General features: G+C 52.8%; 1 protein-coding gene across 1 annotated transcript in view; it reads left to right on the top strand.

Annotated features, from left to right (window-relative positions):
• CLMN (calmin) overlaps positions 1-27,724 on the top strand; it is a 157,592-nt gene that overhangs the window by 51,353 nt on the left and 78,515 nt on the right. The window lies entirely within an intron of this gene.

Here is a 27,724-nt window from a genome sequence, read left to right on the forward strand (position 1 = left end):
CTGCAGCCACTGCTGCGAGTTTGGCCAAGTTTGAACGTGTGGGCTCTTAGGGGCAGTGGCCCAGGTCAGGGAGGGAGGAGAAAGTGCGACTGCGTGTGTGTGTGTGTGCGCGCGTGTGAGCTTGCACACCTCCCAAGTACCTCTGAGGCTGGGGGATTGGAGCGCGGGGCGGCGCTTGAGGGGGTGGGCTGGGGACCAGCGCCCGGGGGCGCGGATCCGGGGGCTGGGCGGGCTCAGCCACTGGCCACAGGGAGCGGCCCCTCCTCTGGCCCCGGGCTCCACTGGGGAGGGGGCGACAGGCCCCGCCCCCTGGACGCCGGACGCTGGGACCGGCGCCTACCTTGACACAAGGTGAAAGAGAAACTCGGGAGGCCCGCGCGTCCGACCAGGGCTGGGGGTGGCTCCCGCCACACACGAAGTGTATTAACCTTTCAAGAGTTTATTCATTGTGGAAACTTGGAAAGCACAACCATGTTTAAAGGGAAAAAGTCACCCACAACCACCGTCAAGCCCACCCACCCAAAGAAAGCTGCTTTTCCTGGAGGTGTATTTCTCGTCTCTCTCTTTGCATACGTGGGCTTTGCAGAACTAGACAGAGTTCCACTTCCGGCCTCTCTTCAGGCACAGAGACCTGGCTGGGTTGGGCTGGGGAAGTTTCTTTAGTTTCCTGGGCAGGCTTGGGTTTCTAGAGATTCCAAGGTGGGGGGCGCTGCAGAGAGAGGTGGGAGCCCTGGACAGAGAGATGATGGGGTGGTGGGTGCCCTCCTACTGGGTACCTGCCTTTACTGCTGGAGGGTAGGGAGTCCCAGCCTGGAGGGTGCAGGGGGGAGGGGTGCGGGGGGGGGTGGGGATGGCCAGGCAGTCAAGTTTAAACATTATACCTGAGAGACTGTTTCCTGGCAGCCCATGTGGACCTGCTCCACCCCTAGGCTATGCAAGGACAGTGCAAGCAAAGGTGACCTCACATGGGGTGAGGGAGCCTGGTGCAGTGGGCACTGGAAACTGAGTTTGCGCTGGGCTCCCCTGATCTCTTCTGGCTGTGATTTGTATAAGAGGAAGAAGATCAGGCTGGAGATGTTGCAAATGATCCCTTTTGATAATAAGCCTCGTATCTGGATCCTGTTGCCCCAGAACTGGCATCCTATTTGGGGGTGGGAATTAGCATCTCTTGCTGAGATGGCATGTGGTTTGGGCTGTCATGGTGTGTGTGTGTTAGGCAATCAGTGGGTATTTAATAAACACTTGCTAACCAATCCTTACTGCAGCAACTGCCTGCATTCCTCAAAGCCCAGCTCCCAGTGTAAAGGGGATCGACTTTTGTGAAAGGGATGCTCAGCAATATGAGCAGTTACACCTGGAACTCTGAGAGAAGGCTTCACAACATGGGGACCATTTGAGATGGGTCCTGAAGGTTGGGTAGGAGTTCACTGAATGGGCTCTCCCTTCAGCTCCCAGTGAACTGTCCTCACTTTTAGGCAATGCCAGTTGAGCATCAATGGGCTTTGCCATTTAAAAAGATAAGCTTTTAAATTTGTGTCGATATATATATATATATTATGTATATATCACATGTATGGTTATATATGTGTAGAAAATGTGCATTAATCTTTGGTGCCAGCCCAACAAATTTTTACCTATGGATAACCCAGGTAACCACCATCCAGATCAAGATGTAGATGATTTCCAGTGCCCTGGATGGATGCCTCGTCTCCCTTCCCAGGCAGTGACTCCCTCCCCTGATACACACACAAACACACACACACACACACGGCAACTACTGATCTGAGCTTTATCACTATAGTTTTACGTCTAGAACGTCCTATAAAATGGAAGAGTACAATACATACTCTTTTGAACTGACTTGCTTTGCTCCGCATGATGTTGGTGCAATTCATCCATGTCCTTGCCTGTATTTTTTAAGAGGTTTTGTAGACTGCTTTATTAAAGTATAATTTACATATCATAAAGTCCACCTGATTTAAGTTTACAATGCAATAATTTTTAGCAAGTCGACAGAATTGGGCAAACTTCCCAACCATCCAGTTTCGGAACATTTTCACCACTTGAAAAAGCTCCCTGGTAGTTGGCATATATGCATCTCTCAGCCCTGGGCCCAGGCAACATGCAGTTCCTTGTTCCTGTGAAGACGGTTCTGTTCGGTGGATGCACCCCTCTTTGTGGGGCTGCTCATCGGCGAGGGACATTTGGGTTGTTTGCAGTTCGGGGCTATTGTGCGGCTGTTTGTCCTTGCGGTGGTGGGAAGGCATTTGCACTGTGGAGGTTCCTGTCGTGGCTTTGTGGCTGTTGGGGCAGGAATCCATCTTCTGTCCATTTCTCCTTTGGCTTCCCTGTCTTTGGACTGGATGCTTCACGGAGATTTTCTCTCCTCATCTCCGTGGTCCTCAGAAAGTCCCAACCGAAGGGCCAAGTCCAGAAGGCACTGCTCGCCGTGCTTTGAGCGTCTGCCCAGACCAGCTGGTCAGTGTCGCTGGGTCTGGACATGGGTGGATGACCAGCTCTTCAGGCCACAGGCAGGGGATGGGGGACCTTGCTCCTCCAAACTCCGCGTGGGTGGTAGTCAAGGAAGCAGGAAGAGTCCAGGCAGAAGGGTTGTTTTTTGAATAAAGCTGTGTGCTTGCTTAGAGCACAGGTAGTCAGCAGTTGTCGTGGTGATGGGAGGCTGCATACAGCGGGATTTCATGAATCTGTAATCCTAGGGACCAAGGAGGATGCCCAGCCTCCCATCTGCAGGTGGTGGTTGCTGTTCCGGTCAGGCAGTCCTATTCTGTTCACAAAGCTTTGACTCTTGTGGTCCTGGGACCAGGCACTTGCCCCAAAATGTCAGTCTGGAGGACACTGCATTTCAGGGAAGAATAGCTCAGTGGCATGCCCGTGTGTTTACAGGCATGGTATGGTGGCCTCTGCTCATTTGCTCCTTGAAACCTTTATCTATGGCCCTGATCTGTGGGGTTCTGGAGTCCAAGCAGATACGATTGTGATGTCACCCGATCATCCCCCGCGGACCCCTGGAACGAAGACTTACTTCCTGGCCCGTCTTTGGAGACCGGGGTGAGCCAGGCAGAAAGCATGGCTTTCTGTCCCTCAGCTTGCTGTAGCTGCCACAGGGGCAGATGAAGTCCTCATTGACTCTGATGGCTCATAAAGCGTTTGTTAATGAAGGGCAAGCTGGTAGAGAGCACGGGTGTCCCTCTGGGCCAAGGCTGCCAGTGCCACCCTCACGGGGTCCCTTTCAGGGAAATGGAGGTGGCCCAAGCAGTCGACCAGAGAGGAGAGAGCAGAGTTGCAGGATGTTGGCAGCCTCCACCTGGTGGCCCCACTTCCCTGGAGCTTTGTGGGGTAGCCCTGAGGTCAGAGGTGGTCAGTGAACTGTCTGTGCCTTAGTTCTTGGCCTGGCTGCGGGAGGCAGGGGCTCCCGGTGCCTTTCCCATGACAAGTCTACTTTGGCTGTCCCCTGTCCCTCTTTGACTTGGCCTCAGGGTCCAGCTGAGTGCTCCAGCGGGTCTGGCTGTTGGGCAAAGGGGAGGGTGGGTGTTGGGAGTCTGGTAGGAAGCCTCCACCATCCTCAGAATTCCCCATACTTTTCCGTTTTTAACAAATGTGTGCAGACAACAAGAAATGTAGTTGGTCCTTGTTCCTGCCTTTAAAGCAGCATGAAGCTAGACTGGGGCTCAAATGTTCTCCTTCCGGCCATCTCCTACTGCTCCAGTGCCCTGTTCCGCCTGGTGCGGTGAACCTTGACCTGTGAAGCTTGGCCAAGATCCGGTCCCCAGAGCTCGAGGTGGATCCGGGCAGGCAGGAGACCATCCCCACTGCTGCTGTGGCTGGGGGTGGGGGTTGGGTGGCGCCCACCGCTGCCAGCTGGCCCTGCTGGCTGGTCCTCCCTGAGCTGTGTCCTCACCCCTGCCTCAGTGTCTCCCTCCGTCAGAACGTGCTGGGAAGCCATACTGCCCAGGGTTGACACACACGAATTGCAATTTGGGGCCCTTGGAATTGACTGCTAGACAGAGGTGGTGCCGGGCACGGTGCTAACTGCCTCCTTAAGGTTTCCCACAGGCCTTTGAGGTGGGGTGCTTGTTTCGGAAGTGGAGAAGTCAAATGACCTGCCCACGGTCATGGGCTTCTGAGTGGAGCTGGGATGTGAACCCAGGTCCCACTGAGCCCATGCGTCCTGTCGCACTAGCTCCTCGGATCGAGGGTGATGGGCGTCCCCAGGAGGACGGAGCTGGGCAGGCCTCTCAGAGGAGGGGCCGTTGGGAGTCAGGCCTCGAGGGCTGAGCAGAATGTGACTGCGTGAAATCCCCATTTCACAGCATCAGAAGCAGGACGGTGGTGAGGAGAACCTGAAGGCAGGCTCCGGGCGGGACGGTGCCTGTGTGGTTAAAAAGATCAGCCCTTGCCGTGTTCTCCACCCCCTCCTCTGATTCCCCTGGCTCAGCTCCAGGAGCAGTCCTCCCCGTGCTTGCCTGGACTCTGTGGTCACCTCTTTATGGCTCTGGGCCTTGAGTCACTTCTTCCCATGTAGCTACCACTCAGCCACCCCTCACGAGTCCCTGCTAATCTCTTCGGTGGGTCTCCACGGCCAACCTGTGGGCTGAGGGCGGCCCCTGGGTCCATCATGGTCCACGGACGTCACGATGTGAAAAATACTGGGCCGCACTGGCTTATGGGATCAAGTCCAAGCCCCTTAGCCTGGCACGCGAGATCCTCTGTGGTCTGGTTTGAGATGCCAGCCAGCCTCCCCTCGCTCCCAGCCCCCAGCACCCTCCCCTCCTGGCTCGTGTCCCCATCCCTGGAGACCTCCTGTGCATATAGCAGAGGGCTCAGGGATGTCACTGTGGTCAAAGTTACCCAGCACCGAGGAGGAATCATTCCCCCAGCTCCTGGAGGGCACAGCAGATGTGCTGGAGGTTTCGGTATGAAAACAAAGAAAATCAAATGCAGAGGTTTCCTGGCCTATAGAAACTTGCTGCCCGTAACGCCCCAGCCAGGTCTGTCTGTGTGCCTGGTTCTAAAGGGTAAATCCTCCCGTAAAACATTTTTTCCAGGCTCCCTGCCGGAGTCAGTACACAGGCTTTGAGTTAACTCTGGATTTTGCCCCCCAGCGACCACCCTGCAGTCGAGGCTCCATCCCTAACTTGGGGTGTGGATTCTTCTCCAGGGGCTTTCTGGGTGGAGCATTTTGTGCAGCTTGAGAAGCCATAGCCAGGACCCGGAGGCTGACGCCCTGGGTCTGAATCTTGGCTCTGTCGCTCCCTTGCTGTGCGATCCTGGGAAATCTCTTGCCCTGGCTGTGCCTCAGTTTTCTCGCTGCAAAACAAGAGGGCTGGACTGTCGAGTTCCAATGGGCGTGAGGAGTGGCATGGCCTGGACAGAGCATGCCCACATAAAGGCACCTGAGTTCCAGTCCCTGTCACGCTTGGGCAGCCAGCATGCGACAGCTGGTCACACTCCTGGATTATTTTCACTGTTAAGTGCTAGACACTCAGCCCCACTGAGGAGCCCCTATAGGAAAGGTTGCAGTTGATAAGTTTGTTATAGAACTACACCGCAGTAAATGGTGTGCATTCTTGGTCTGTTCTGGGCTGATCAGTTATGGCTTGTATGAAAAGCCCAGGGAAGGTCTGGGACGCCTGCTCTGAACCAGCTGGGCAGAGTTGGAGGTGGCCCGGTGGGTGTGGTGACCCGCCCACAGTCAGGGCAAACGAGGGGATCCTGCCTTCACCCATGTTACATTTATGCTGAGGAACAAGAGCAGTCAGGGGCCAAGTAGAATGGAGGTCAGTACCGAGGGGGGGCCCCCTGGTCAGTTGGCCGCAGAGCTAGGACGAGGTGTCGCCAAAGGGTTACTTATTAGTGGCCCCATCTCCTGGTTGGCCTTGACTCCAGCCCAGCAGCCTCACGGGAGAGGCAGAACTTCTGACTCGATTGAGCGCTCTGGGGAAGTGGCCAAAGAGGCCCAGATTGCATTAACTGCCCTCCCTGACCTGTGGAACACTCTGGCATTTAATTTTTGACTGGAACAGCTGAGGCCCAGGGCACAGTCCTCCCGCCCGACCAGCCGGAGGTCTCGTCCGCCCTGCTTCAGAGGGGAAGTGAGAAAAATAAAGTAATTGTCTTTTTAGTGATTGAACCATTAAAAGTGAACTCCCTGTTCCCATAGAAACCTTTTCTGATTTCTCCCACCCCCTCCCTGCGTGTCTTTTTTTTTTTTTTCTTCCGGTGGTAGATTGTGTCAGTCACAGAAGGAATTAGAGGCAACATCAAAAATCACAAGTGTGGCTTTAAAGAATCCTTGGTGGGCTTTTTTTACCTCACCGGCCTGTGTCCTTTTCTTTCAATAATTGTTTTTATCAGGGCGGGGAGTGGCAGACTCTGGTTTGCAGGCTGAATCTCTCCCACTGCCTGTTTTTGTGAATAAAGTTTTATTGGAACACAGCTGTGCTTGTAATTTGCATATTGTCCAGGCCTGCTTCTGCACTCCAAGGGCAATTGAGTAGTCATGTCAAAGAAGTACCCACGAAACTGGGAATATTTACTGTTTGGTTATTTACTCTTTGGGGCACAGGAATTCAGAGGGCTTTCTGTGGGGTGGCAGGGGCCTTAAACCCAGACTCGGCACTTGACCGGTAGGAGATGCTCCTGATGACCTCAGCGGAAGATGCTTGTTCCACGTGTAATAGGCCCAGCCTTGTTTCTGGAAGGTCGATGCGCGCTGAGGTGGGTTCTGGCCCTGCCTTACAAAAACCACTTGCCCGCTGGGAGCCTGGCCATTCAGCCAAATAGCAGTTGTTGAGTCCTCCTGAAATCCTGGGAGCTGGTGTGGAATGGTGAAGGGGCCACTGCAGGAATCCCCAGGACATAGAGGACTTGCATAGCATGAGGCTAAGATGAAACATGTTAGGACTGAGGGTGCTCAGAGTGGGTGCTGCAGGAGTATGGGGGTGAGGGAACGTCCCATCCCACCTTAAGGGTGGGGACATCCTGGGGGGACAGGGAAAAGATCTGTAATTGCAAATCTCTATCTGTAGTGTGAAACCAGGGAGTAGGGGAGTGTATGGTGGTGGGCAGGTGGGGGCTCTTGGGGAGGATTGCGGCCAGGGTTGGGGTGCAGGGCATACAGGGAGGTGGGTTCCAGAAGTAGCCTGTGCACCTGACAATTTCCTTTTCATCTTGCCCTCCTGGAGCACTGTGATCCACTGCTTCCAGGAGATTATAGCCCCAAGCCCCCCAGGATGAGGACAAGGATGAGGACGAGCCAGGGAGGATCTGGGGAATTTGCAGAAGCCCTAGAGTCACTTGTCCGGTCTTGCAGAACTAGAGGTCTCATTGGAAGGACCTTTAGGGCTCTGATGATGTCATGCCCCACTCCTGCCTCCCTCTCCTAGGGGCTCTCCATGCAGGCAGGAACCTTTGCGGTATTTATATCCCTCTCCTCTTTTAAACTATTTTCAATCCTCTAGGGTTTGACATACTTAAAAAGCAGGGTTCTGAGGCCTTCTAGCTGGGAACTGGGACGGGGGCGGGGAGGGCACGGCGATGACCTGCCCGTTTGGCAGTGCAGTAGCTTAGCCTGCCCAGGGCATCCTCCACTCACCCTCCCTCCCCTCCCGTGTCAGTCCCGGTCCCGAAGTGGCTCTCCCCTCTTGCCTTTCCGTTCTTGCCTGCTTTTGCCAGGACCACTGTTTTCCTGCCTCCAGCACCTCTGACCCCATTTCATCCCTGCAACCCCGGAGATCTTTCTCTGTCTTGGTAGAAGACACCTCTTTGCCCTCAGGAAGAAGGTATGCTGTGTGCTCTCACTCCCTCACTTCTCCTGTCCTTCCTGGAATGAACCAGACCCAGCTGCACCCACCCCTTGACCCTGTACCTCTGTGTGCATGACTCCTGCAGAGAATGACCACGACCCAGCCTAGAGCAGCCTCCCTGAACCCCGCCTGCACCTGCCCAGGGGAAACATCACAGCCACCTCTTCTGGACTCCCAGGGGCCCCCACGAGTAAGTCCCTGAGAAGAGTGCATGCATCTTTGTCCCGTGAGCCCCTCCTATGGACTGGATCTTCAGAACTGTCCACTGAATTGTTGGAGGCTGAGCCCTGGACCCTCAAAGATGGCCACGTCCTGATCTCCAGAACCTGCAGTTGGTTATGTTACTTTGCGCGGTCAAGGGACTTTGCAGATGTGATTACATGAAAGATGTTGAGATGGGAGATTATCCTGGATTATCCAGCTGGGTCCAGTCAATTCCAAGTATCCTTAGGGAAGGAGGAGGCTCAGAGAGAGAGGAGAGGTGACAGGGGAAGCCGAGGTCATAGTGATGCCATTGCTGGAAGGGGCCGTGAGCTGAAGAGTGCAAGCGGCTTCTGGAAGCTGGGGAAGAGAAGGAGATGGCTTCTCCCCTGAGCATCTCCAGAAGGAGCACAGTCCTGCTGATAACTTCGATTTTAGCCCATCAAACCCATCTCGGGCTTCTGACCCCCAGAAATGAAAGATAATTAATTTGTGGTGTTTTCAGCCACTAAGTATGTGGTAACTTGTCACAGCAACGATAGGAAACGAACACACAAATGAATTACAAGTGGGTATCAAGCCTGGTGGACATCTAGGTGGTGGCATGGAACCCGAGCTGGGAGTGCCGAGACTGGGGCTCTGGCCACAGGGCTGCCACCACTTGGCTCTGGAACCTGGAGAGGCTACCTGGCAGAGGGAAGGAGAGCAGGGTTTGAGGGGACAGGAGAGGGGGCTGGCCTGGGCCTGCAGGGACTCCCCCCCCCAGGAGTCCACAGGCAGTGGTGTGATCTGAGATACACGCTGTGGACTGTGAGTGACCCCAGGGATGACATCACGGAGCCTGATCTCTGCTCTGGGGCCTGGGTGGTGTGGATGGCTGTGGCATGAAGAGGGTGACATCACAGTGGCCTCTAGGTACCAACCGTGTTGGGTGGACCCTGGGATTCAACACCTTCTGGCAACTGTAACACCTCCCTTCTAATCCTCGTGTTCTTTTAGGATCAAGATACACAAACCCTGGAAATGCTGTTAACCGAGAGCAGGTCCAGTCCCAGGTGTTTGAAACGGTCTTCTACTTCATGTGAAATATTAGTCTGTTTAGAAACCAAGAGAACAGGGGCGCCTGGGTGGCTCAGTCAGTTAAGCGTCTGCCTTCGGCTCAGGTCATGATCCCAGGGTCCTGGGATCGAGCCCCGCATTGGGCTCCCTGCTCGGCGGGAAGCCTGCTTCTCCCTCTCCCACTCCCCCTGCTTGTGTTCCCTCTCTCGCTGTGTCTCTCTCTGTCAAATAAATAAATAAATAAAATCTTTAAAAAAAAAGAAAAAGAAAAACCAAGAGAACATTCTTAGGGTATTGGCTTATGGGCAGTTCTCAACTTTTGGTAGCATTAAAAGTCCAAGGCTAGACCTACAAGTTATGAGGAAGTTAAATTCCCAGAGAACGGAAGAAAGATCCTAATCAAGCCTCATGATTGGAGCATGGTCGAATGCCTCCATATTGTATTCTACCATTTTACGCATTTTCCCCTTCCTTCTTAGTTGAAGGGCACCCTCCAACTTAAATTGCTCTGGTTCCATCATCTTCGTGGTATTAAGTATGAAACCAATAGTAATCACTGATAATGACACTTTTTTTTTTCTGATTCTACTATTTTTATAAAACAAGGATGAAATGCAATCAGATGTCCCAGTAATTTCTGAAATGTGGTACCGTAAAGAAGGCAGTGTAGCTAAAGGGCTCCCCTTCATTGTCAGGCTGACTTCAAGAAGACCTGACTTGAGTAACAGAAAATAATTTGGCATTTCGTTGTTGTAAAGTGTGTAATATAGAGTACAGGTTGTGTAAAATCAACTAAGTCAAGGATTGTCTTAATTGGTTATAGGGCATTGATGTTGTGATTATGGGGAATATGGGGGGAAGTGGCCACTTGCTGGACACTATACATGTTTTCCAAACAGCCCCCATAGTGGGCATTATTATCTGTCCCCCAAGCACTAAGGCTGAGCAAGAATGCCAAGCGACTGAGCTAACAAGTGTTAGAAACCAGGAATCAGAAGTAAGTCTGAGAGGATGGAATGAGTTGGGGGGATGGGGTATGAAGAAGGGGTGCTGATGAGACTTGAGTTTGGGGTGGGGGAGAGACTTGGTGAACACTGGCTCCAGGCCCAGTTGGCTATGGAGGGTGCACTTGGCTTGGAACCCAGGAAGAGAGCTGGACCAGGCTGAAGGTTGTTGGGCAAGAAGTCAGCCAGCCTTGGGTATTGAGCCTTATCCGAGGGGACTCAGCGACTCAGCTGTTTATGGTCACGTACCTACCAGGTTCTTCACACTGTGACAAAATTAAGTCTAAATTCCTAACTGATGATTCCTGACTAGTGATTCCCAGGGGCAGAGCTGAGAAGAATAGGGACAGGGTCCCATTTTAAGAGGGTGACAAAATGAAATCCCTGTAACCTTGAATTATGGCAGAACTGACTGGAGGCAGCCATGGGAAACCATCCTGTCATCCCCATCATGGGTTGTGATAAGGGCAGTGTCAGATTATAAAGCATGGTTACCTTCACAGTATCATTTAATTCTACTGTAACCCCTGAGATTAGTGTTACATCCCCTCTACAGATGCAGACACTGAGGCCCAGAGGAGGTCAGCATAGCTAGAAAGCTCATGCCTGGGCTTTCATGTCACACTGTGGCATCTGAGACGTTCCCCTGGCCCTCCAGACCCACCAGCGCTTGCTGAGAGCCAGTCTAAACAAGGGATTCACTTTCCTTTCATGTACACAAGGGACTGTGTGGAACTCTCCCTTGAAGAGCTGGTCTGGCCTTTGAGCTTGACTCTGTCCTAAAAACAAAAAGTGATACTTTCCAAATCAAAGCTGAGGGCCTTGGGCCCCAGTGGCAGGGTGTTGGCAGACCTGGACGATGGCCCGTCAAGTTCCCAGAATTGCTGTGGGCAAGTGCCACGAAATGGCATGTGATGGCTTACCTGTGGAGGGAATGTGGGGGAGAAGGCGCCATGTTGCCACAGGACTGATGATGGGTGAGCAGAGGAGGAGGCCAGGAATCAGTCAAGAGTTGCCCTTGATAGACTGTGTTTGCCAGGGTTGGGCACTGCTCTACTGGGATTTGTTATTAGTGAGCCCTGGTGAACCAGAAGGCTCATTAAGTTGGGCACTGGGGTCCATCCTGGCCACCACTGTGTCCCAGGGCTTAGCTTCCTGTTCCAGGCTCAGCATGTGCTCAGTGTATATCTTGGATATATGAATGTAGACTCGAAAGTGTAGATTCCAGGATCTGGCAAAGCTGGGTTTTTAGTTTTAGTCTCTTTTCTATTGACTAGCTGTAGCTATCTGAGCCTTACAACATCTTTTTGGTGAAAATCCCACCTTCTCTTGCTTGTTAGAACATTCGGTGGCATCACATGTCTTTAACATGTTTCCCTGTACCTTGCCTTTTCTAAATCATACGTAACTATAGTTTTCTAAGGTTTGTATGAAAAACAGTAGTTTCCCCCTTGTTGCCCCCTTTCCCAGAAGCAATTGCTTGCAAATTTTTTTAGCTGATGATTTTGGTATTTTCCTCATCTCTGAATAACATGCATGTATTCCTTTGTCTTGATGTTTTTGTTCAAGGCTCTGACTTCCGACCCTAGAAAGTAAGGCTATAGATCTCCTCTTTACCTCTTCTAACCTCAGATCTTTCCCTTCCTCCCAACTGCCTGATATGTTTTCATTATACTTTTGGAAGATTAGTAATTGGGGTTAACATCATTATGACTAGGCCGGCACTGTTCAGAGCTGAGTCATGTAGTAACTTATGATCACTCTTCCTTTCCTGTTCTACTTTTTGTTTCCTTGGAGTAGAACTGTCCATTGTTATTGGCACATGTGCTTATTAATTCATCCCCAAACTCTATTAGTGTTCTGGATATCCCCTCAACTTGTTTGGTTGCATCAGATAAATTCTCTGTTTCCTCTTCTTGAGCACATCAGGGTCCTTTGATCTACTCCAGTCTGGACTCATTACCCTCCATACTTGGGGCCTGGCTGTCACTTGGGCCCTCTGTCACAGTCACCTGTGCCCCCCCCACCTCTCTCCTGGGTTCAATCTCCCATTCCTGTCTCTTGAAGTCTCTTTAGTCTCTTGAATACAGGGGCACATCCTTCCTGAGAAAGTGTGCCTGAGTGGCCAATTTTCTGAGATCTTGCCCATGGGAAAATGAATTTATTCTCTTCTGACTTTTGATTGCTAGTTTAGCTGGGTATCAAATTCAAGGTTGGAAATCATTTTCCTTTGGAAATGGAGCCTTGCTCCATTGTCTTCTAGCTCCCAGGGTGGCAGTTGAGAAGTGTGAAGCCATTCTCGATCCTTTGTGTGACCTGTTTTGATCTCTCTGGAAGCTTAGAGGATCCTCTTTTTGTCCCCAGTGCCTTGAGCCTTCAGGGTGGCCTGCCTGGGTGCTGGTCTCTCCATGCTGATCATTTAGGGAGGCATTTCCCTCTGGAACTGTGTCTTTCTGTTCTGGGAAATTTTCTTGTGTTTTTTTTTTTTAAATCATGATTTCTGCTAATGGTTTTCTCTAATCTTCTAGAACTCCTTTTATTTGGATATTGGTCCTTTTGGACTAATCCTCTAATTTTCTATTTTCCATCCCCATTGCTTTTTGCTCTACTTTCTGGGAGATTTCATCAATTTTATATTCTGTATTTTAATCTGCCACATTCTTAATTTACGGGCACTCTTTCTTATTCTTTAGAGAAGTCTTATTTCAGGCCTGCGGTACCTTCTACACGCTGGGAATATTAATGATGGACAGTGACAGCTGAGGTGGTGCTTTGAAAGGCAACAGCAAGAGCACAGAGGCAGACGGCCTGGTTCGAATCCCAGCTCTGCCACTCACTTGCTTTGTGAGCTTGGGCAAGTTACTCAACCTTGTTATTCCTCAAACACCTTGTCTGTAAAATAAAAGTGATGATGTTGAGACCTGCCTCAAGACTTGTGATGATGGCATGAGCTGCTGGAGGCAAAGGGCACAGAGCCATTGGATGTGCCATGTGGTCTATGTTATATCTGCCGTTTTCTTTGTTTACGTGGGTTGGTTTGGTCTGGAGCTTTCGCATTAGAGGCTTCTTTGTTTAGCTGGTTCATAGTCCTTGATTGTTTTCTCATATTTAAGAGCTGGGGACTGAAAGGTGTTCTATGAGCTCGGAGCACAGGGGGCGGGGCTTCTTGGAGGGGAGTCTCTGATGGGCGCCCTGCTGGGTTGTGTCACGGGGAACCCCTATGTCAGTATCCTGAGGTCTTTCCTCCTGGCTGGTCAGATTAAGAGAGTCTTACAGTTTTCTGTCTGGAGGGTCCAGGCCAGGGTGCTGGGGGTGAGGGGTGGGGGGTCTGGGAGCTGGAGGAAGGGAGAGGCATTAGGGGTGAGGAGTTCCTCTGCATCCAGTGTGTAGAAATCACTTACTGTGCCGTTTTTCAGCTCAAATCACACTCAGACCTTCTGTTTTATCTTCTTTATAAAACAGACTTCCCGTCTTGTGCCTGATGGAGGGTGGGACCGTCACCTGCGAGCAGACATGGGGGAGAGGATAAAGGGACTCATCATCTTATTACCTTTCCCCGCCCCAGCCTCATGTCCAGATACCTGTCACCACTAATTCCCGAGAACCTTTGAGACTTCTGGGTTGTAAATTGGGCTGTTTTTTCCCTTCCTCGCCGCCACATTAAGGTATGGATTTCTCGAGATGCTAATCAGTTACCACAGGTCTGTCTTCTCTCCACCCTTTGGGATTTTGCTGCTGTTTTTCCTCCTTCTGTTCTCTCCATCCTTGTGGATTTATATTCTAAATACATAGCGCATGTCACAAACACGGGCCCTTTACTCTAGGTTTGAGTAGGATTCCGAGATGGACTAAAATCAGAGGCCCGTGCTGAGTAGAAAGCCGACTTCTGTTCTGCAGGAAGTCACTCCCTCGCCTCTCCAAGTGTCTTGGAGTAGCCGGGGAGGAAGCCAGCACGTGCTGCGTCCACCCCAGCCTTGAAGGTTTGAAGTGTGAGTATACTTGCCTGGCTGTGTTCCCTTCCATTTTGACTGTTTTCCAGAGACTGCTGCCGAATACTGGTTACCAGCAGAGATCAGGGAAATTGCAGAGGGGTTTGGTCACCCTTGGTGGCTATTTTCCCACCCGCACACTCTGGTTACCTGGAGTTTCGAGGCCTGGGGATCAGGGGTCCAGGTAGGGGTGCAGCTCTAGAAACAGAGGGACCTCCTCTAACAAACTTGCCCCTGACGTCCTCCCAGGTCTCAAATCCCCAGCCAGCAGGCTAAAGGCTCCTCTTGTCTGGGCGGGTGGGGTTTTCACTGCCCCTCCCCCCACCCCCCCACCCCCACCCCCCCCCAGTGCTAATCATCATACACTTGCTGTGGGGCGTAATGCAGAGCCTTAGCCTGTGCCATCCACGGGCTGCACTGGCCCCTCAGGAGAGAAAAACCAACCAGGGAAGGAACGGGTTGTTTGGTTTTTACATTGTTTGATGTTGGAGCCCTGCCTGCTTTTATAAAACATCCCAAGCCCAAAGCCACAGGCTACCTAGGGGAGAATTGGCTGGTGCCAAGCTTTGAAAGTTAAGCTATTCTTCTTGGCAAGAGTAAAGATTATCCTGCCTGAGCCTCCATGAGACACTGGCAGGACGACTGTACTTGATCTTCTAGATTTTTGAGTGGGTTGTATTACCCAGGAGGTGGAACACCGTGGAAGCACCTTGGAGATAACCAGGAAAGGCAGAATCAACACATGACCCTCCAGGCCCCCTGATGCTTTTTTATCCTACAGCCCTGATCGAGGAAACAGAGTTGATGAATAAGAACAAAACCAGAGAAAGGAGAGCCTGCCTGATCTCCAGTGGAAAGATGTGTTTGAGGCCAGGTGTGAACTTGAATTTTAGCTCCTTTGCTTTGTGCCTGTGGAACTTTAGCCAAGTTATGGGTCCCTGTGGAATTTTGATCTTTTTTATCTGTAATGTGACTTTAATAATAGGAATGCTCTCCCAGGGTTGTTTGGAGGACTCAGTGAAGTCATGAATGCCCAGTGCCCAATGCTCATGAGGACATTTTAAGTAAATGTTTCTTTCTTTAGAAGAGCAATTTCTTTTTTGGTATGGTGATGGAGATTTTGATAGGGGTCCACCTGAACCGTGTGAATGAATCGATTGCTTAGTCCATATTTCAAGGTCAGATTGGTGTCTCTACTTGGGATGATGCTGTGAAGACCACAGGGCACTAGCTGACACTAAGTCAGTGGTCTGGTTGGAGGCCTGGCATCCTTTGGGGATGGGAGAGATGATTGGGGTTGAGCCATCCAGCAAGATGCAGATAGTCACACCTTGTGTTGGGAAGGGATTTAGGACGGGTAGGTGGAGATGAGCCGGCATGACCCTCTAGGTGAGCGAGGAAGCTGGTGTGAGCCAAGGTGCAGAGGCAGGAATGTGCCCGAGTATTCAGGTGAGTGGTCCACCCTGGGTAAGAAAGGGGACCAGAGTGGAGCAGTGTTTGTGGGTGCTCATTATTAATCAAGTGACCTTTTTGACTTATTTCCTCCCCCCACCACCATTTCACCCTGGGGACATGGCCTAGGCTGGCTTGTGGCCAGCATTCCTCGGTGAGTGAGTAGTAGGGGGGACACTATTGGTTTTTGGAGCAAGATGGTCTTCCTTGGATGGGATGTTCCAAATGTTGCAGGTGGTTTAGCATCCTCGAGTGAGCCTGCAAAATGCTAATCAGGTGACAATCAAAATCTCCCTCCATATTTCTCCCCGGGAGTGGTAACCACCCATTTGAGACTAATAGGGTACCATGGATGCAAATGAAGGGGGAAACTGTACTTCTCCAGAGCTGTCTCCACTTGTGTATGCACAAGAGTCATAGCTACATTTGCCCCTCACTCAAAAGACTCTTTGATATGAAGCTCCAGCTCTGGGGCTCTTGGAAAATCAGTAGTTGATGTAATAGTCATTCTGTGAATTGTGTCCATTATAACCAAGTACTCTCCAGCTGTCGGAAGAATCCAGCAGAGTGATGCAATAATGCCTGACCCTTTTGGATTATTCCATGGAAAATTACTTACTGCATCAGGTGCAGAAGCTGCAATTTTTATTTCTGTTTTCTAAAATGTTGCCTGTTTTCTCTCCGTGTCAGACCAAGTGGAGCCCTTCTGGTTCCTGAGTTAACTTCATGCAAGGACAACGTCCAGCAGGTAGTTATGGAGTATCTGCTTGGTGTCGGGCGCCCTCCCAGGCGCCAGCGAGATCCAGGCCTGCCTCTGTCCGGTGGCAGGTAGTCAGTCCCCAGGGTCCCATTGGGATATAACGATGACCGTGATGGGGAACTATTGTGAGCGCCTAACAAGGGAGCCCGGTAGAGGCGTCATGAAGGACTTTTGGGACGAGGTAACATTTTCAGTTGAGATGAGAAGAATAAATGGAAATTAGCCAGATGGAAGGGGGAGAGGAACATTCCATGCCGAGGGGTCAACTCATCCAGAGGCTGAAGTGGGCAGGAGCATGGCTCAAAGACGCAGGTCTACCGACCCGGGCCCACAGAGATTGCCACAGGGGCTGTGTTGGATCCGAGCACCTGTTGTGCAGAGCCCTTGAGCCCCGCCCTGGGTGAAGATGGGCGTGTCTTTGGAGTTGGAGGTAGAGCCTCTGGGTTTTTTCCGTGCAACAAGCTCATGGGCCTTTGGGCCATTATCAGAGGGATCAAAAGTGCTGTGATTCACTTCCTTTCAATAGTCTCAGCTCTGAAGACCTGCTCCCCACCACTGACAGCGCACCAGTTGGCTTTGGGCCACGGAGCTGGGGTGGCTTTTGTCTTATTCCTCGGTGTGCTTTGGGGCACAGCGAGCCCTGAGGGTCTAGTGCCCTGGGGGTGTGTCCTCTCCTCTCCCCATGTCATCTCATTTCCTCTTTCTGCCCCTGTCCCAGGCCACACAGATCTGTCCCCCAGCCAGGAGGGGCTGCTCTGTTCAAGCACCATTTTTCTGTGTTGGGAAGGACTAAAATGTAGATGGTGATGGCCATACAGTCATCGTCTATATGACATTATGTCCCCGTATTGACTTCTTACTGTGTGCCAAGAACTCTGTTGGGGATTTTATATTTAATTCTCCATAAACTGTGTGAGGAGGGGAAGTGCTCATTTTTTTATATAGGATATTGAGGCTCAGAGAGGTCCAATACACAGTTCATGGTCACACAGCTGGTTAGAGTTGCAGGTTCAGAAATTGGCTTTGGATATTTCTTGCTCCAAAACCTGTGCTCTGTCCACTAAGCCACACCAGTCCCCCACCAAAGCTGAGTTCACAGCGTGGTTTACAAGCCTGTGGCTCTGGCCGCATCGAGTCCCCCGTTTTGACCTCAGTATCTGCAGTGAACCCTGAGCACCTCGATGTGCGCTGTCCTCTGTGGTCGCCACCACTCACCTGAGGCTCCTGGGGACTTGCGTCTAATCCAAGTTGAGATGTGCTAGGAGTGGGAAGCATGCGCCACATTTGAAGACCCACCATGAGAAAAGGATGTAAACATCTCATTAGTGGTCTTTAAATGTTGCTTACATGTTGAAATGAAAATGCTTTGGATATAGTCGGTTAAATAAGGTACATTGTTAAAGTGAATTTCACCCGCGTCACCTGACTTCCTACAATATGGCTACTAGAAATTTGCAGCATAACTTGTGTGGCTCGCATTATATTTTGACTCAGCAGGACTTCGGTGAGACTGTGATTTCTAAGGACCTTTTAATGCTTCCATCTGCATTTCTCCTCTTTCCGTGCGATGTCCTTGAGCCCCAAGCCCCCTTCTGAATTACTTGCCCCATGTGTGTCCCTGAGACTCTCCAGGGGGACTCCTCTCCTACCTGACCTCTGACCCCATCACAGGAAATGCTGTTCCAGCATCACCTGCCACCCTGGACAAGTCAGTCCACCTTTCTGAGTCTCAAATGCCTCGTCTATAAACTGGAAGTGACTCTTGGCCTCCTCGTGGGGTTGTTCAGATACGAGGATATCCATCAGGCCCCCACACCTAGTAGGGGCCTTCTGTAGCTGACACCTGTCACCCTCATGACAGACAGCAGGTGATGGAATGCTGCAGGGCAGATAGGGTGGTGCTGTCCTGTCCTGTGTCCTGGAGGCCAGGCCCGTGGGTTGGAGGCCTAGCTTTGACGTTGTGCACCTGGCGCAGGGAAATCAGAGAGAGGCCTCTGAGCAAATGGGTCAAGTACCCACCCATAATCCTGTCTCTAGTGGCCTTAGGTCCCTCACTGGTCCGTCTGTTCCCTCACCTGGGCTCAGATCTAGACACCCTGGGGTCAAAGAGTTAAAACTAAGGTGATTCACGGTGCTGGTGGGGCCATCCTGGCTGGTGGCGGTGACGAGGGGCCGGGTAGAACAGAGGGCAGGGCAGAAGGGAGGGAAGGCTCACCTGCCCTTAGAGAGTGTTCTCTCTGAAAACAGAGCCCTCGTAGGCCGTGAAAGCCGCCGATTCCAGAGCGAGCCCCCTGACCGCCCTGGCCCGTTTCCTCGTCTGTACTTGGAGGAAGGCAGTGCCTTGACTTACCAATACTGCACGGGGTGCCCGCGGTATGGTCTGCAGGGGTGTCCCCTGGGGTACTAGTCTGTAGCAATTGCTGGTTTTGTTTTCACGTGGTTATACAAGTCCTGTAACCACATTTTGGGGCCCCCACCCTCACACTTCCGCCACCCAGATTTCTGTATCGTCCCTCCAGTCTTTTTCCTGAGTTCCTATTTCCACACTTGTATCCATTACCCCTTTGAGCCCTGCTCTATGCTTTTCCATGTCATGAGTGAGCGAGTGGGAGCCAGGAATAAAGATGAAACAGAACAGTCTAACTGAATCTTGGGCTCCTCCCAGCCCCTCCCCATCTGGCAGAGGTCGGGCGGGGTGGGGGGTGATTTAGGGTGGTCCCAGGAGAGCTGGGGATGAAAGCAACCCCCCCCCCAGGGTGGCCCGCCTGGACGGAGCCTCACAGGTCAGCTCTCTGAGGAAGGGGGTTGTCCAGAGGGGAGAGGGAAGGAGGGGAGATAGTCAGCGAGTGCTGTGGGATAAGGAGGATCACAGAACAGAGCCCGGGGGCCTGGGCCGAACCCTGTACTGCTCCTCAGATCAATTCCCCTGGAAGTTCCTGGAGGTAGGGTGTCGGCCTCGTGCTCTGGAGAACAGCGGTTCTCAAACCTGAGGTCCCTTGTCCTCAGCTCAGGGCAATTTTGCCCCCAGGAGACATCTGACAAGGTCTGGAGACATTTCTGGTTGTCACAGCTGCGAGGATGCTCCTGGCATCTGGTGGGGGGAGCCCAGGGATGCTGTCAACATCCTATGATGGACGGCCTTTAGCACAGAGAATGTCTCAGCCCAGAATGTGCACCCTGCTGGGGCTGAGAAACCCTGCCTTAGGCCCCTCAGAATTGCCTGGAGGGCTTGCTGAATCACAGCTGTCCGGCCCCACCCCAGGAGGTCTGGTTGGGGCTGAGAATTTGCATGCCTAGCCAGTCCCCAGGTACTACTGGTCCCTCAAGATGGATCGATGACCCCTGGGCACATTCATCCCCTCTGCTCCTGCCTAAGGCTGTTCTCATTGCTTGCGAGAACTTGCCAGGCACTTTGTGAACAGATTACCTGCATATCACAACTATCCTGGGAGAGGGCTACTTTTGTCATCTCCCCCATTTTCCGGAGGAAGAAACTGAGGCTCACAAAATATGATTTGCACTAAGTACCTGCATGCATCAGCCCCCAGCGGAGGGGTGAGCTCCCCCTCGGGAAGGACACAGGCCAGCCCAGCGGCGGCATCCTGGTCCAGCGCTGCTGGGAGTTGAGATCAGCGTGCTCCTTCCCCTTTCTCCCTTCCCAGTCCAAGTTCTGCTCATTAGCTTCACAGGGTGGGAGGGAAGGGTCCCTGGGCTTTGGTCCGCTGTCCTAGAGAAGAGTGGCGAGGGCAGGCTGCCCAGGACTGCCAGCTCTGGGGACCTATCTCCCGCCCAGAAGTGGATGGACAGGACCTCGGAACTCGGGGCGGGGGGGGTGCGTTAAGCCCCCTCCTGCCCCTTCCTGCCCGCGGGACTTGGTGTGGGAGCTGAGGCCTGACGGGCCCGTGGAGGGCAGGGGGAGACCCAGGTCTGTGGGATGGCCATGCTGGGTGTTGGGCCCCCACCCTCATGAAGCCAGGCCTTGAATCTTGGCTCCTCCCCTGACTTTGCACAAGGCCCTTTTTCACGAGAAATGGGGGAAATTCTCCTACCCCAGTCAGAACTGTGGTGCTGATGCCCACCATGCGTGTAACCAGACCCAATGCACAGCAGCCCTTCTAGAACCAGCAGCTGTTGGTTCTAGGCTGCCGAGGAGCCACCAGACCCTGACCGGCCTCCCGGTCCCGGTCTCCTCAGCTGAGAAGGAGGTTTGAACTGCTTGGCCTATCTTCCTCACAGTGCCAGAGAGGGCCCCATGAAGCCTGGGTGAGGAATGTTGCTCCCTCCACTCCCCGTCTATCTACCTTTGCCGCTCACCACCTCTAGGCAGCCTTCCTTGATTCTCCACCTCCTGTTTCCAGCACCCCAGCACTTAGCCCTCTGCCCCCTAACGAGTCTTGACAGCTCTGCTCTGTGAGGTGTGAGTCCCCCCGGGCAGAGGTTCTGTTGTGGTCCCCTGTGTCCCCAGTGCCTGGTGCAGAGTGGGTGCAGAACGAATGCACGGAATGGCGTGTGCTCAGGGAGCACTATCGCTCCCGCTTTCAGAGCACTTCCCCTCTGATGTGGATCTCAATGGGGCTGGGCACCAGGAAACCCAGAGTATTCTCTGTGGGCTCTGGGTTTCCCTGGCTGTTCACTCCTGACTTGGGCGAGCCTCTTTGGGTTGAGAGAGAACCCAAAGGGGGAACCACGGGGAGGACCCCGGGCAGCCCAGGTCTCCCAGGGGGCTCCACCCACTGGCTCATTAGACCGTAAGTTCTGCCAAGGCAGGATTTGGTCTAGTTCGTTCATGGATGTGTCCCAAGTGTCTGGAACAGCTTCTGGCACATAGAGGGCACTCAATAAACATTTGCATGAATGAATGAATGAATTCTAGAAGGTGCTGGAAGGCTTTTTGTGAGGCATTAAAATACCTGGAACCTGGTGGTAGCATAGGAGCTTTTAAAATAAGCTTCCTTCCAAAGATATGTTGGAGTCGGGAAAGCTGAGATGGACTCGCAAACTGGCCACTCGGGCTGTGTGACCCAAGCAGGTTATTGTGTGTCTCTGGGCTCTCTTTCCTCTTCTGCAAAGTGAGGTTGATGACACCCAAGTCACGGGGCGGGGGGGTTAGGTCGGATATGCTTCTCTGTGTGCATCCTGTTCCGTTTTATGTTAGCCTGCGCCAAGCCTGCTGCCCCTCCCTGCAGGTATAAATGCACCTTTTATTTTTTAAACATTTATTTATTTGAGAGAGAGAGCATGCACGTGAGCACAAGGGGGAGGAGGGGCAGAGGGAGAGAGAGAACCTCAAGCAGACTCCCCGCTGAGCATGGACACCCCCCCGCCCAGTGCAGGGCTGGATCTCATGACCCTGAGATCATGACCTGAGCTGAAATCAAGAGTTGGACGCTCATCTGACTGAGCCACCCAGGTGCCCCTTAAATGCACCTTTTTGAGTGGAACAGTGCCTGCTCACCAGGGATCCTCCTGGTTTACACTTGGCCCAGTGTTCAGGCCCAAGATCTCCTTAGCCTGGGTGGAAAGCTTCTTTCTCCCTCATACAGATGGTGTGTTTTTGGGGAGGGGGCTGACAAGTTGGGGAGACACATTGCTTTCGCCGAGGTTACCATCTCTTTGCCCGAGTGACCCTCCCTTGTCGGGGGCCCCTGGGCCGGCGGCCGTGTGGCCCCATGAGCAATCTCTGATTCCATGGCCCAGCCTGACTTCAGGGGTGGCAGACAAGACGGCGGGAGAAGGTCCTGATGGCTAGAGGGGGGCTCCTATGATGCAATGGGTGGGGGGGCTGCCTGGTGCAGGCTGAACAGAATCCATCAGCTAGCTCTGCCTCAGGCAGGTCTTTCTGTCCATGATGACAAGAGAGAGGCAGGCTTCGTGCTCTGTGGTTAGCTGGGGTACCAAACCCATTGGGGGGTGGTGGTGGGAGAGGAGAGCGAGCTGCAGGCGGGTCCCAGTCGGGAGCTGGGCACAGTGGTGGTGGTGGTCAGGTGGGCTGGGGCAGGGATGATCACTGGCATCTACAACACTCTGACTTTACGGTAGTTCTCAGCAAGGGCTGGTGAGGCGGGGAGCACCCGGAACGCCTTCACTGCTGGCAGGCATGCAGGATGGTCCCGCTTCTTCAGAAGACTTCGGTGGTTTCTTATAAAGCGATACACACGCTCCAATTCGCCTCCATCATCCCCCTTCTGGGTATTTCCCTGGAGAAATGGAAACATGTTCACACACACAACACTGTCTCTCTCTATATATAGTCCCACATTGTTGTGTGTTCTCTATTCCCAGTAGTCAAAAAGTGGAAACAAGCCACATGTCCCCGGGCTGGTGAACGGCTTCCCAGACCGTGGTGCTTCCCACAGAGGAGTCCTGCTCAGCCATGAGAAAGGGCATACGACTCAGGGTGGATCGCCCAAACGTGCTAAGTGGGGGAAGCCAGATTCTGATGGCTCTACATGGGATTCCATTTATAGAACATTCTGGAAAAGCGGAAATTATAGGACAAAAAAAATGGACCTGTGGTTGTCAGGGGCCGAGGAGTGGGGAAGGGAATTGACTACAGTGGGGGCACAAAGGAACTTTTTTGGGGGATACACTATTCTGTATCTTGAATGTGGTGGTTACTCAATTTTATTCATCACAACTCAGAACTGTATACAAGAAAGGGTGAATTTTACTATATATAAGTCAGGCCTCAATAAATCTGACTTTAAAAGTGGGGGGAGGGAGAGAGAGAGAGAGAGAGACCACTAACAAGCGGAGAGTCTCTTTATCACAGTTGTGTTCATGTTTATCACGGTTGTTTTCAGGATGCTGGCGTGTCTGTTGAAATGGGACACTGCACAACAGTATCCTTTCTTGGTCCTGGGACCATTGATGTAAGTCAGCACTTTCTAAACTGACCTTTGAAATCTCTTCCTCGTAAAAGCCACGGGAACCCCACTGAGCCCTGGGCATAGATTTCCCTTGTAAATGAGACTTTGCAGACTTCTTTCAAGCCTAGTAAAGTGAGACCTGCAGGGAGAGCCACAGGTAGGAGTCTGGCAACCACCCTTTCACTCTGGCCCCCAGCAGGCACCAAGCCCAGAGCCCTCCCTGGGAGCACTCTAACCGGCCTGCCTTTGCCTTCTCCACCTCCAAGAGAGGCCGACTGAGGGGTGATTCTGGATCAGTCTTCATTAGGTTTGGCTGTGCATTACAGAGAGCGCCAAATAATAGTGTCATAAACAGGTGTGCATTTCTGCACAGGCAATCCAAAGCTGGTAGGGCAACTGTGCACCACAAAATCTGAGGGACCCAGGCTTCCTTTAGCTCACCACGCTGCCATCTCCTGGTCTAGCTCTTGGCCTCATGATCCAGCATGGCTGCTAGAGCTCCAGCCATTACCTTTAGTGTTTCAGGCAGCAGGGTGGACGGAGGGACAATAAATAAGGGTCAAGCAAGGGGTGAGTGCTAGATCTCTGTTAGCGGAAGTTTCAAGAAGCTGTTTCTTGGCATTTCTGCTGACATCTCATTGGCCGGCACTTGGTCACATAGTTGCAGTGAACTTTGAGGCAGGCCGGGAAGTAGAACCTGTGGTGCCCACCTAAGAATGGGGCTCTAGTTCTATGGAGAGAAAAGAGAATGGATATTTGGGATGGAAAAGGCAACCCCTGGTTTCCACCACAGCTCCCAGCTCTGCCATGGTTCTGCTGTGGGGCCCTGGACCAGTGTCAAAGCTCTTTAGGTCTTATTTTCCTTCTGTAAAGTGAGCACAAGTCCTTCTGCTGTTGCTTGTTACGGGAATTAAACAAGATGATTATAATACCCCCCCCCCCCCCGGGACACTTAGTTTCCCCATGGTAACCATATTTATTACTCCTACTGTGTTTTCTCTAAGTGGCCTCTGGTCACTAAGGGGACACTTCAGGGAATACCATACAGAGAGCACACACTTTGAAGATACCCAGAATCCAGCCATCCAAACCTATTTACCCAGCAGTTAACTCTAATAGGCCCGCAGGACCAAGCTCCTAGCTTCTGGTATCACCGCGAGCTTTCCTCTGTAGCGCCCCGAGCTCAGTGCCTTTTGGTGAGCTGGACTGATGCTGTTGTCATTCCTGTTTAGCCCGAGGCACTGAGAGGCTCAGAGAGGTGGCACGGTCAGTGAGAGGCAGGCTGAGATTTGAGCCCAGGCAGCGTGGGGCAGAGCCTGGGCTCCCTCGCTGAACCGCAGGTACCCACGGCTCCGTGCAGGGACTGACTGTGAGCAGTGAGGCAGGATGGGCAGACATGTTACAGGGGGCCATGGGCTCCCCGAAATTGATGCCCTCTTGAAAGCATAGCAGTGCAGTAGAGATGGAGGGAGGGGACCATGCCAGGCAGAGGGAAATGCTGCTGAAGGTGGAGAGTGGGCCATGTCCATCGGGAATGATCTAGATGAGGTCATGGTGGGATTTATTCCATTTGCCATTGAACTGTTGGTCTTCAGAATAAGTCCTGCACGTGCGGGGCTGGGGGGCGGGGGGCTGCCGTTGACCCTGAGTTTACAGGGTGCTGTGAATCCCAGCTGTGTAGCCTCTCTGAGCTTCTGCTTTGTTTTTCCCCATATCACGGGCCTGACGCCAGGCCTGCTTGAGGAGACTGGACATATCCACTCAGGAAGTGCCTGGCACCTGTTTGCAGCGTCCTGTCCTCCCCTTGACCTGTCCTGACCGTGACCTTCACAGGCTCTGTGGCCTCCACTCACCCTGGCTGAGGGTCTGCTCTGCGGAGCAGCCCCCCTTCAGTGTCAGGATCTGCCATGCCCTCTTCCTTGGGAGTGGAAGGAACCCCCTGTCCTGCCTCTGAACAAGGCTGCCGTGCTTGGGGGAGGGGTGGTCAGCGCCCCGGTGGTCCCAGTGGGAGGAGGGGCCCGAGCCGCTCATGGTCACATCTGATTGCCGCAGGTGCCTTTTCTCTGTGACTCATGCACGCAGCAGAGGGGAGGGGAGCAGGTTGCCGCCTTGAAAAGCCCCTGGCTGGACCCCAGGCTGGGGACAGAGGCTCTCTCCCCGTGGCAGACCAGTGGGCGTCTGATGTTTTCCTCTCTTGGCTTTGCGTAGTCCCTAATTTTTCTACGAACAATATGTTGAGTTTTACTAATCAGAAAACTGGTTTTTAAAGAATGAGCTTCCAAGCCTTCCACCTGGTGCATGGGCGGCACCCAGACGGGCTTCCCAGACCTGCCCCCAGCCCTGCCTTCCCTGCAGACACATCCACCCAGCTCATCCAACCTACTCAACAATGAGAAGTAGCAGCTATACAAAGCTTTTTAGTGAAAAGTACCTTGGAAAGAGGAAACAGCGAGTGCAAAGGTCCTGGGGCAAGGATTTGTTTGCCGGTTGCTCTTCTTTTGTGGCCAGCTGTCACTTTCAATGACCTGGTCCTTTGGGCAACACGAGAAGCTGACTTTTGTCCCCCTGAGGCCTCTCCTCTCCTTGTCTTTGCTCACGTTTTCCCCTCTGCCCTGAGTGCTCCTTCAGCCCTGCAAACTCCTACACATTCAAAGAGGCCCAGCCCAGTGTCACTTCTGAGAAGCCTCTCCTGATTACCACGCCAATGCAGACTAACAGCCCCGCCCCTTGCAGTCCCCGGCTCTGCTCATACTCATAGCCCATTGTGCAATGGACATTTGTTTACCCATGTGTCGCCTCTGCTGGGCCATTTCTCAGGAGTAGAGGCTCTTAGTCACCCACCCGTCTTCAGCACCTGGCCCAGTGCCGGCCTGCAGGACTGCAGTGTTTGTCGAGATAGCTCTGACCTCAGAACGGATTGTAGCCTCCTGCTTAGCCTTTCCAGCTACCAACTCCTTACATGAGACTGAACTAACCAGCTTGTGAGCCTTGCAGCCTGAACACATTTCCCGCCCCCACCATGTCCTCCACCCTCCCATCATGACCAGATGGATTGAGCTTGTCACAGGGCTTGATCAGGCAGGAGCCCAGCAGGGGACTCACAGAAGTGAGTGCAGGGTTGGAAGAAGGGCTGTTTCCGAGGCGGGGGCAGGAGGAGGGCCCCTGCAGGGAGCGTGCTGCACTGGGAGGGGAGGGGGGCTCATAGCAGTGGGGAGTCATTGTGGGCACAGAGAGGGGGTGAGGGGTCCCCTGGCAGGAACTAGGGGCCAGGGTGTTTGAATGCAGCCCTGGCCAAAACCACAGCTGGGGAGGTGAGGGTAGCGGCAGTGGGATCAATCCTCTGCCCCCTCTGCCCAGCGGTCCTGCCAGCATCGCCCATGGGCTGAACCCAGTGGGTGGCCAGAGGATGAGGGTGCCCAGTAATGCAGCCTATGGAGGGATTGGCCTCCCGGACGGGGGTGTGAATTTGGTGGGAGGGAATGTGCAAGTGGAGACTGAGTCCTACAGGGACTTACATTCTCCTCCTCAACAGGGCACTTGAAAATGAGTGTCTTTCTGTGTGTTTTTATAGACCATGAAGTAACTTACAAGCTCACGCTGCTCGGAAGGGACTGGTGAGGGAGAGGGAGCTGGGACGTGGATGCAGGTCTGTCTCTAGGTTCTTTCTGCTCTCCTGATCCTTCCATCCAAAAGCTGGTGGGCTTGCGTCAACTCCCCATAGGTCCCTGAGCGCTGGCTGTGTGCAGGGCTCACCCCATGCATGCCAGTCAAGCACCCCATCCCTTCTCCTTCCAGAGGCACGCTGGGCTTTCATCCCCAGGAGCCTAGCTTTCTTCTCCTTTATTGCAACCATCACAGTAATTCCGTGGTTGGGTTTCTTTCTTTTTTTTTTTTTTTTTAAAGATTTTATTTATTTATTCATGAGAGAGAGAGAGGCAGAGGCAGAGGGAGAAGCAGGCTCCCCGCGGAGCAGGGAGCCCGATGCGGGACTCGATCCCAGGACCCTGGGATCATGACCTGAGCTGAAGGCAGACGCTTAACCGACTGAGCCACCCAGGCGTCCCCGTGGTTGGGTTTCTTGATTCATACTTGCTTCCCCATGGCAAGCAGGGGGCCATGCATCTTACTTATCACCGTAGCCTAGTCCGGGGCCCGGAACATTTGCTTAGCAGATACCTCTAGAAATATGGGTGACTCCTACCTGTTCATTTTCAGTTCTTCAGCAGGCAGGCTGACCACTCTCCTGGCCATTTGGGGAAGGGGTTGCCTGGAGAGTTGCCTCCCCCCACCCCCTCAGCATCCCATCCCTCTGTTTCCATGCAGGGTGCAGAGAGCACCTGCTTTCTGGTCTGTGGCCCACACACACACACCCCACCCCAGCCAGGATGGGACTGGCTCCTTCCCTGCCTGCATTTTGCAAGCTGTAGCTGCAGCTTTGGGGGAGAGACCGAGGAGGGAGTGGGCTTTTTCCTTTCTCTCTTTCCGCTGCCTCCTTTCTAGCCGTTTCCAACACCAGGCCCCGTTTCTAGAGCCCGTAGGTTGGTCTCACGGCCCCAAGGAGGGA

Source organism: Mirounga leonina, unplaced genomic scaffold (assembly GCF_011800145.1).
Source record: "Mirounga leonina isolate KUSES-001 unplaced genomic scaffold, KU_Mleo_1.0 Mir_82, whole genome shotgun sequence".
NCBI classification, from domain to species: Eukaryota; Metazoa; Chordata; class Mammalia; order Carnivora; family Phocidae; genus Mirounga; species Mirounga leonina.